Below are 11,131 nucleotides of genomic sequence, written 5' to 3'. Positions count from 1 at the left end.
GAAAAACCAAATCACTATTATTTTGTTTAAGAGATGACCCACTAATAGTGTTTCGAAGGCAAAATCATGTAACTTTCATTTTCATGAAAATGATGTCACATGACCTCTTAGTGCAAGTGGCCTATTGCCTTTCATTACTGTTACCACTGCTATTATTAATCTTATCCTCTTTTAATGCCTAAGTAAAAACAATCTGGGCGGGTAGAAACCGGAAGTCAGACAAACTTGCTTAAAAAAAACATTCATTTGACAAAGTCAGTCTAAACTAATAATAACATACTTATTGTCCTTACTACATGTAGCTGTTACTGTAATAGTTGTGGCACTTACACTTAAAACTTTGACAGCTGCATGCCAATCACCCAACTGAAGGTTAATGCCTTCTAAACGATCCTCTGGGCTAAAACCATTTGCTACAGAGGAAATGACATTAACTGCCCTTTCAACTCTTAGTTGGTCACCGGAGAATAGCTGACCATCAACACCACCATCTCCAGTTTTTGGAAGGTAGGAAAAGAATTGCTGCAGGATAGAAACCATGTGTTCATTGATGTTTTCATTTTTGAAAATGATGTCAAGTGGAACCTGAGAAGTAAACATTATAACTTTAAATGAAAATTAAAATATCATGTTATTAATTGACTTGAAAACCTTACTAAGGCAGTTTAAAAACCACAGCACAAACAGAATGGTGTGGTTACTAAAACAATTACATTTTGCAGAGAACCTGTGGTCATATATCAAAGTAAGAATTCTTAAGATTACTGGACATCAAACTCTTCCACTGTATGTAAAATCTCAAACCTGTTATCTAACATTAATTACCTTCTGTAATATACAGTCAAACCTGTGAACAGGGGCCCCGTATATATTGGTAACCCTGTGTATTATGGTCACCAGACAACTTCCCAAAAATTAATTTGGCCTTGTATCTGTATATAATGGTACCCTGGCAGTTAATGTTTATGTTATAGGTCAGTGGTTATATTGTTAAGGTGTACTAGCTAATACTTTTACACATTAAAAGAGGGGATATACCTTCTTAGACTTCTGACCCATCTCACTGGTGTATTTGTGAGGGATATGAAGGATACATACACCCTTCAGAGGAGCCAAAGCATCAAAGTAGTTAACCAGGATCCGTGCGGTGAGTATAATATAGTTGGACCGTTGTCGTTGTTGGTCGTCAAGAGTTGGAAGAAATTTGAGGTTTGAAACTTCCTCCAGGTTTGCTTTCGGTTCTTTTGATTTGAGATGAGCCCCAGACACACGGTTCTCAATCATCTGATGATTTACCCAGTGTTAATTCCGGTTTTGTGATTCCATTGACATATTTTTCCTTTGCAACTGAATATCCAAATTGTCAAACAAAATCTTGTTTTCTCAGTGCAGACAATTCTCCACTGCAGTTACATGTTGATACAGAAGAAAGATGAGAAGAATGTACATTATTTAAACTATTGATCTTCTCTTTAAGGAGGTGCAGATCTTCATTTTCCTTTGTAATCCTCTCTCTCGCCTGCTTTAAATAGCTGTCATGGTTTTCACCCAAAGTATCCAGAGTTCTCAAAGTTTGGCAGTTTGAGTTTGCAAACTTCAGCTTGTTGAATCTGCAGAGGATAGCCTATTGAGTAAAAAGGAATATCATAGGGCCATAAGTTTTATGTGTGCATTTTAATCTGCAGTAGAAAAGAAAAAGAAACAATTTAGTTGTGTTGTGCTTTGTGAATAACAAAAAAAAACTAATAAAAAAAATAATAATAATACTACTATAATAATGTTAATAATAGTAATACTAATAAAGTAACCTTAATTTTAGTGCCTCCCAAAATCAACTAGTAATTCGTGAGAATTTCCGCGACAACATACAGTACCGCTCAAAAGTAAGTTACCACCTCGCATCGCGTTTCCTGCGTGACGTGATTCCTGTCGCGCGCGACGCAATTCGTGTAGGGCGAGAATAATCGAAGCGTAAATTTCTGGCATATATTAGGAACTAATGTCTTATGCAAAATCAATCAATTTCGTGTATAAATTATCTCTGCAGTCATGTGAGTAAGCGACGGCGATTTTTGATTTGTTAAATTGTATGGGAATTGTCTAAATTGCAAACTGCGAATTTCCGAATTGGAGACGACGTTTAAGCTACAGTAAACATGCATCTGGTTTACAAGCGGAAATTCCGATGAAAAATAAATTCTTCACATGCGAACAAGCGATGATTTCGTTGAAACATCGACCATTTGGTGGAAAAAATTCGGCGATCTTCTGTGTAAAGTTAATAAACGCGTGGAGTTGACTTCAAATCGATCCATGCAAGTTTCTTTTCCACACCTTAAATCGATCATCGATCATGTGTGGGTCTGATTTTCTTCATTTGTTTGGAAATTAGCGATAGCCTGTCAGAATATCAATAAAAAAAATCCACATCGAAATTGCCGTAAGGAGACGATGTTTACACGTCAACAAAAACATGCGTCTAGTTTACAAACGAAAATTCCGATGGAAAATAAATTCTTCATACAGGGTGTTTCTAAAACTCATACACGAATAAGCGACGATTTCGTTGAAACATCGTCCACTTGGTGGAAAAATTCTTACAAAAACAATGTCCATTGTGCATTGCTAAAATTTCTTGCCAACTTCAAACCTTTTGAAGTGTGAAATTTGAAACATACATTCTTTAAATATCTGCAAACATTGAAAACGAAACTTCATGCGCAATGAAAGGATGAATTTGTTCTCGGCGCTCACACAACATCAACAGCAACAAATAATAATTACACAGAATAAAACTACAATTAACTTTATTCCAAAACATCCTTTCTACATAACAACATTATGATGATTATTTATAGCTACAGTCAGCAGTGCTGTTAGCGTCCACAATCTTAAGTTCGTACTCGATAAGGCATTAATTATCTAAAGTGTTTCATTCGTTGACCATCGCATTAAAATTTGCGTTTAAAATGTTCAGAACGAGTCTCCAAAAGGAAACACAAACCAAGGATTATTATTATCTTGAAACGTGTAAATAATACAACTTACTTTCCGTAGAAAAGTGCTTGATTCACGGTTTGCCGATCGGCGAATGAAGCTTTGTAAACAATGAAATGTGCTCGCAAATTGCCACATTTTTACATACGAAGATACTGCAATTTATCATAGGCATATTTTCTTCGAAAATTGGCCTTTCACAAACACTTTCCACGGTTAAAATTTGAAACAAAAGGACAATTAAAATCGCGCGCCAGCGTCAAGCCACTGTACTTACAGATTTCTTACCATCTAATAGAGTACCGCTCAAAAGTAAGTTACCACCCTCGGGTGCAACGTGAATCGCGTCGCGCGCTACAGGAATCGCATAGCCTGCTACGCGAATTGCGTCGCGCGCGATGTATCGATGGTAAAGAACAGGAAATTAGCAGCTTACTAGGCCACATTTGCATTTAGTCAAGAATATATTAACAATTTTACTGAAACAAATTATAAAGAACACCGACAATCGCGGCTGTGGCGCTCATTTCACAGTTTCTCTGTTTTAACAGATCCTGTAACGGCGAGGCTTCCAAACCACGTGGAATTTTTCGAGTTCTTGTTGACAGCAGACGTGAGAAGAAAGGAGTAAAAAACTGGAGCTCTCTCGCGCCACTCCTTGCAAACATCCTCTATGTCAAACTTCTCCAGATCCTTTTTTTTCCGTTTTTCTGAGAATCGAGGGATTTGCTTTGGAATACAGACCAGTTACTTCCTTTGAGACCACTTTCATTACGTTTCCTAAAATGTGATTTCTCACCGGCAAGCAATTCATCACTGCTGTTGCAATTCTTGAGGGAAATCCATGAGCGAGTGCTTTACCAACGTTCTGATAACTTCCGTGAAGCGTCTTATTCAGCTTTTTCCTGGGCTACTGCACGGATAGTCTCACTTGCTGAGTTTCCACGGGGCTATTTTCATTCAGGTTTGCCGACGAGCACGAAGGGGTTGAGGTCAATTGTGGAACAAATTCGTGTGTCGTGTCAACGTGTGGAAACACTCGATAATTCGGATCGACTCCCTGTATCGGTGATAGGAAGCCATGATCATAACTAAGCGGGTTCGCTCCAGCTAGCAGTGGCTGACTGGCAAATGAAGAAGCACAAGCGGTAGAAGAGACGTTGGCCAAGCTAAATTGCCTTCCCTCGGTTTGTTGACGGCAAGCTCGCCCTTATTTCCTCCTGATCTCCATTTGTAGGTTGAAGCAAGCGTTTAGCCCTTGGTCTACCTTGAAAGGCGTCTTGTATTTCGTTTTTAACTTCTTCTAATTTCTCAGTTGCTCACTGAAACTTTAACAACCACTTGTAGCACGATGTCTTGCAAACAAACAATTTAGTGTTGTGTCGTTGTTGGCGTAGCAGTTGACGTCTATGTTAAGCGTAGATTTTATAATTTCAGCGAAATTGTGAGATGTTTTTCCAAAAATGTATACTCTTTCTTTACCAGGGCACTGCGATGAACATGTGAAGCATTTTGGACTCTCATCGACAATTTTCTTCGGTGTCTCCACTGACATGATCAGTGGCACTAGCTAGATTATCTGCCACATCCAAATTTTCGCGCGAAACGTTACGTCATTCAGATTTTCTGTTATGTGATTGGTCTGTTCAATGGACCGCAAACAAACCGCAAGGACAATGAGAAAGGAATGTGGTTCGGATGTCAGCAGCCGTTACTTTTGGGGGAATGTTGTGTGACATCCAAAAAACGGCTGCGAGGGAGACTAACCATATAGGAGACTGTTACAATAGTGTAGATGCGAAATAACAAGAGCATTTACAGATCGCTTAAGTGGGTCCGGAGGTAGATACTTCCGAATACGGCCAATAGAGTTAATGAAGAAGAAAGCTTTTTTACATAGATCATTGATATGGCTGGATAAGGTCAAATTAGCGTCCATGATAACTCCAAGGTTTCGGGTCTTTGATGTAATGTCCACAGGGACTCCAGCAACCATGAACTTAGGTCCTAGTGAGGGATTTTTCACAAATCGAGATGTTAAACGCAGGACCTCTGTTTTTCCACGATTAGTCTGTAGCTTATTACATGTATTCCAGTCAAAGACAGCTTTAATACAAGTAGACAGAGAGTCAATAGCCAATTCAGGAGTTGATGGTTTCACTGCGATATAAAGCTACCTATCATCAGCGTAAAACATACATTGAAGATTGAAGGTTGCTCTAACGTCTTGGATTGGAGCTATGTATAGTGTAAATAACAGTGGTCCCAAAATGGATCCTTGTGGTACACCATAGTGAAGGTTTCTAGGTGAAGAAGAAGATCTGTGAGTCCCTGTGACGTCAGAGCGCTGCGGCTTTGGGTGGTTGAGGGAACAAGTAATCACTAGATGGTCGGAATAAAACTCTGGATGGACATTCACATCTTCAACAAGGTTCTCGGTGGTGCGAGTGATTATCAGGTCAAGAGTGTGGCCATTACGATGTGTAGGACTATTAACGTGTTGACAAAGGTTAACAGAATCTATGAGATCAGCAAAGCGTTTGGCAGCCTGGACGGAATTATCATCCATGTGGTAATTAAAATCACCAAAAATTAACAAAGGGCGGTTGGAGTCAAGTGCGAGTAGTTCCAAGTGTTTGGAAAATTCATCGAAAAACATAGAGCCTGTGAAACCATTGTCTTTCGAAGGAGGTGGACGATAAACAATTAGTAAACGAGTGTTCGATTTGCCATAATTTATGGACAGGTCCAAATGTTCGTGAGATTCAAAACTAGCATTCGAAATTAGTGACACTTCAAAACTTTTCCTATACAATAATAGTACGCCACCACCCTTCTTGTATTGGCGAGGTATTTCAAGGGCAGAAAAATACTTACGTGAGGCCAAAGCATCGGCAACCGGGGAGTAGAAAGCGTTTTTTGTTGACCATGACTCCACAACCGCCAGAATTATTGATGTTGGAGCAACCATTTGGAGCCTTGTTTTCATGTCACGGTGACCACGTGACAGCTAAACAATAGGTTAGATCGCATATTATTGCATACTTAACACATTCTAATAATTTGCAGAGACTTCAGCCTTATGTATTGAAGATATGATACGGTTTTATCCAAATAGCCTCGTTTTTATGCTGGCGGTTTGACATAGTTTTTTAAAACACCCCTTAAAACTACTCTGTACGGGTTGCAAAGGTGGTAACATTACTTTTCTAGTTATTTTAGGTCCCCTGAACACAACTAGCCTAGTGGCTTGCTTTCTTCACGAATTGCCCACAAAACCTGATTTTTGAACATATGCTCCCGGACTAACATATCACTGAGTAAATAGCAAACCTTTTTATTTGATCGTGAACAACAAAAAATGACCAAATTAAATGAAATTTGATTTGGCTTAAATATAATGCGCCGTTTTTGTATATGTTTCATGGTGGTAATGGCAAATTAGCTTATTAAAATCTGACCTCAATTGCCACGTTTCAGCTGCTTCAGGAACCAAGTGTGTAACTTTCAATGTACTGTGGCATCCTTTATGAGTAAAACTACTAAAAGAAATAGCATGGCATCTTTCGTTGCAGTTCAGATAGCAAAGACTACTTTTTTTTTACCTTCTAACAATGTCTTCTTGGTCCTCAATTTGCTGGAATCGTCAAAATCAGCAATAATTGAAAATGGCAGAATCCTTTCGCAAACACTATGTGGTTTTAACCAAAGAAATATTCACCTTTGACAGCAGTAGTTCTACCAATGTTTGATTTTGGAAAAAACTCAGACATTTAGTACTATAAATTAATGAGAAAAAAGCCTCAACTTCTCTTTTATGTGAACACAGATATTATGGCACAAACAATTTGACAAAATTCTATTGGAGAGGTTATAGGACAAAGTCATTTCAATGTACATTAACATCCCCATTAAAAGTCTCCTGGCCATATGTATGTAAGATTGTAATGCATGCCATTTCCATGCTAACTGAATTCACCTGAGCAATATACATAAAAGAAAAACAAATGTAAGGGAAAGTAGTTTGGAAAAGTGTTTTGCATACATCAGACAAACTCACATGCATACTTTATATTACGTATCAGTTCAAATAAAAAAGTTCTTTTTTTTATTTGACAGAGGTGGTTGGACATTCTTGAAGATCAGATTACATATATAAAGGTGAAAAGAGTGACATTCCTTACCGGTTTTAAATGGGAGAAGGGACAGGTAAAACTGCTCTGTTAAGGCATTAAACGACAGAGAACTCATCATGTTCTGCAACGCAACGTATCCTTATTTACACGAGAAAAATACAAATATTATCATTTGGGCCAAATAATATGTACACAATCAGTGGTACACATTTGGATGGAAGACCGCCCTCTTCATATATTTCACCCCACTGTCATAGCACTGCTTCACAGCTAGCTGCTAAAGATTTTAAGTGTCAGGTTTTCTTTTATATAACTATAGTTATGTACTTAATGAAAGTAACAAAATAAATGAAGACGTCCAAGAATCAAGTGACTAGACTACATTTTTGCCCAAAAAGATTTTGATATTCAGCAAGGGTTACAAAAACAAAACAAAAATAGAACAAGAACTCGTTGTATCCTGACATATACTGGTTAACAAAGGACACTACAAAAATGGAACCCATTAAAACCTTGTGAATATTTTAATGGTAAAATCACAAGGTTTTCATGGTTTGTTTATGGATTTTTAATGGCCTATAGTAAGGGGATTTTCATGGGGTAAGTCCCATGAAAAGCCTATTTTTTAACGGGATGAAAATCCTCTTAAATTCTCCCATTTAATGACCCAAGAAAATTCAAGGTTCAGGGAATAAAATCGTTTGAAAGAGTTTGCCTTTTGGTCGAGCGTCGAGGGTAGAGGGTTACATGTTGAGGGTTCAAAAAAAAAAAACTTTACTCGATAATTAAATATGAAAAAATCAAGTATAAAAGAAATATTAAAATACATATTAAAGTTAAAATGAAGTACAAATAATACTTTAATAAGTAAATAATAGTTAATAATAACACCGAAAATGCTATGAAGCATTTCTTGGGCATGTCTTTGGGGGAGCGTTGCGTGACATCCTAGTTAACTGTGTGATGGATCGAAAGAAAGAACAGATTACTGCACCATTTCGGAGGGCGATAAAGGAAATTATTCTGTAAAGTTGGGTAAAACACCCGGCTGCTGTAAAATTTTGACCGCACAATAGTTGCCTTTATTGCGTGGCCTCAAGCGTGCGACCTATTCTGGAATTTGAACTACATACCTACATTTCTGACTCGTTTCGGATTCAAAAACCAGATGCTTTAAACAAGATGCTGTACCTTCAGCTAGCAATTGTTGTTAAATTGAGAATATAATTTCAAACATTGCAACTTTCGTAAGCATAGCATGCAGACTACCATGTTTGTGTGGGAGGAACATCTCTGGAAAAGAAAACTCTGGGGTTGATCCGGCATGCGGTTTTCTGGTAAAAGCCTTTGTCAGGGTAATAGGGCATACCCAGAAAACCGACCACATTGTGCCTTGACAAGTGTTGATAAATCTCAAACAAAGCACCTATTACCGTACCATTTTTGGAGGGTGAAAAACGAGATTATTCTGCAAAATTGGGCCTAACACCCGACTGCTGTAACATATTGAGTGCACAATTTGATAGCCTTTATTGCGTGGCCTCAAGCGTTAAAATCAGACGAAAAACATATTTTTTTCCTGGCATCGCACGGCGCACCGTGGTGTCATGTTACTCTTTCAATTCTGTCAATCACATATGGAAATCATATGAAAGGTTTAGGTTATTTTCGAAATGTCTTCGCCGGAAAACTCACCTGAGCCCAGCAACAGTAGTGGTGCACGTGCTCTCACGTATTCAGAAGTTGTGCAAGGAATATCTGCGCCTTTGGACAATGACTATTGGTATCGTTAGCAAAAGCAAGACTTCGAGGAGGCAACGCGGATTGCCTTGGAGGCGTTGCTTAATGCCGTTCCGCTGGTAAGTAGATTTATGTTCATTGCCGCTCATCATACTTTTGGCTGACAGTGATTAGAGTAAAACCTGCAGACAAAAACTTAGTCGCCCGTATCAATTTTAATTTTAGAGATGTAAGAGTGACTCTGAAGAAAGTCTAAGACAACCCCTGGAGTTAACCATGCACGTGGCCGTGGGAAGATAAGCTAAAACATTCAGTAATATGTATGTAAGAACTTAGAAACTTAGGTTAGGTTTATGTTCGTTACATTACTACCTTCATTACAGTGAGCGATACACGGGAAGCAGAGGGAAGTCTATCTCTCCCTGCATTTGTTTCCTGGCGCGTGATTTTTCAGTTGCACGGGGCTTTTTCACTATTCCCCACAATCTTAATGCCTTGAACAGGCTAAATTGAAAGTGCTTCCGATGATTTTCGTTTTGTTATGTGACAGAAAAATGATGACCATGTGAAGCAGGAGTTCCCCGCTTACCAAGTACGTGCTTAGAACCATGTATTTCTTCCAAATAAACTCCCCTTCCTCCCCTCTACTGAAAAAGCCGGGCATTTTAACATTTTTTTTTTTCACAACGAACGCTACCATCTCACCTCACCTCACTCAATATCCAATGCAATGGAATAATTGTTAAATATCCTTGAATTTTTTTTTAACCCTCGATGTGATTGAAATTACTGATTCACCACCAAAGAAGAAAAACAAGAAAGCGAGCAGGTCAGTGTAATCTGTTGTTTTGATGCAGGGGGGAGGGGACAAAGTTGTGAGGTTATGGATCGACAGTTCTGGTGCAACTCGTGGGAAAGAGTTTTGTGAAGTCCTTGACTCTGACATTGACTCCGACGATCAATTGAACCAACCCACTTTCTCTATGCGAAGGTAAAACAAATAAAGTCTGTCATAATAATACAAATTGCAACCAGAACTAAGGATTAAGTTGGTATTATGGAATACTAATACTTAACTTCTCTATGCCTGATAATCCTTTACCAAAAGAATCTCAATTCAAGTAATTTGTTAACATGTACCAAAACTTATAACATATGAAATATCTGCTCTGGAGGATTCTTACCTCATGGTCTCATCATCTGAAGTTTTTTTAATTTTTGTTAAGTCACGCAAGGAACCTTTTACGCCCTAGTAGTCATCAGCGTCAATTTTCTCCTTGCAATATGTGACCATCCATAGGAAAACCAACAAAAAGGTGATGACACGGGCACGCGTGCATGACACAGCACGCTGAGCGTGACATACAACAAGGCATATGCGCATATTTAATGAGTAGCACAATAGATGTCACGGGGGCTTTTGTTGTGTACACTGAGACACTCCAAACCTTTTGTTTAACGTGGCGTGTTGCGTGTCAGATGCGTGCCAAAACAGGCACCGTAAAATTGCAAAAGTAATGCAAACGAAATTGGTCCTTTGTTCTCGCGAATTTTCCACGAAAAGTCATCGAATTTACGAACGATTTTTCGTAGGGTTTGAAGCGAAAAATTCACGATCTTTCTCGAAAATTCGAGATAGCAAAATTCGAAGTAGCGAATTTTCGAGGTAACCAAACGAAAATTCGAGATAACAAAATTTGAAGCAGCGAATTTTTCTGACATGAATCGGCGGCCGTCATCAACAACATCGCTGAACAAGCGTATGTACGCGTAAATAAACGCGTTAAGGTTAGCGTAAATAAAGTCGTATCGAAAATAGATTCAATGATCCGACAGTTTAATCGGCTATTTCCAACGAAAAAAAAAAGATTGCCTCACACAACAAAAACTGCGATTGCTTCACGAACAAGAGTTTGTTGTAGAGCTTACACATTGTGAGATGACGACCGAAAAGAATCATCGCGGCAAATTCGAACTTGGCAAATTTTTGTCCAGAAAATACGTGGGAATGTTCAAGAACAGCAAATAAAGAGCGAAATTTCGCTCAATTTTTTGAGGTCATTTATCGAACAGAGCGATTTTTCGCACGAAAATTCGAAGTCAATTTTCGTTCCGAGGGAATTTTCGTTCGAAAATTCGCGTAGTTGGAAACAAAAGGCCTTGAGAATTATCATGACTTTTCGTTGAAAATTCGCTTCCATCGAAAATTCGATATTTTTTCGTCGAAAAGCCAGGAAAAGCCGCGAATTTCGGCGAAA

The 11,131-nt window shown here is 38.5% G+C and overlaps 1 pseudogene; it reads right to left on the bottom strand.

The window, feature by feature from the left end:
* LOC138002366 (uncharacterized) overlaps positions 1 to 3,811 on the bottom strand; it is a 5,565-nt pseudogene extending 1,754 nt beyond the window's left edge.
* Between the last annotated feature and the right edge of the window lie 7,320 nt (positions 3,812 to 11,131).

The sequence above is a fragment of the Montipora foliosa genome, chromosome 5 (assembly GCF_036669935.1).
Source record: "Montipora foliosa isolate CH-2021 chromosome 5, ASM3666993v2, whole genome shotgun sequence".
NCBI classification, from domain to species: Eukaryota; Metazoa; Cnidaria; class Anthozoa; order Scleractinia; family Acroporidae; genus Montipora; species Montipora foliosa.
This window is presented reverse-complemented; position numbering and strand designations above follow the sequence as displayed.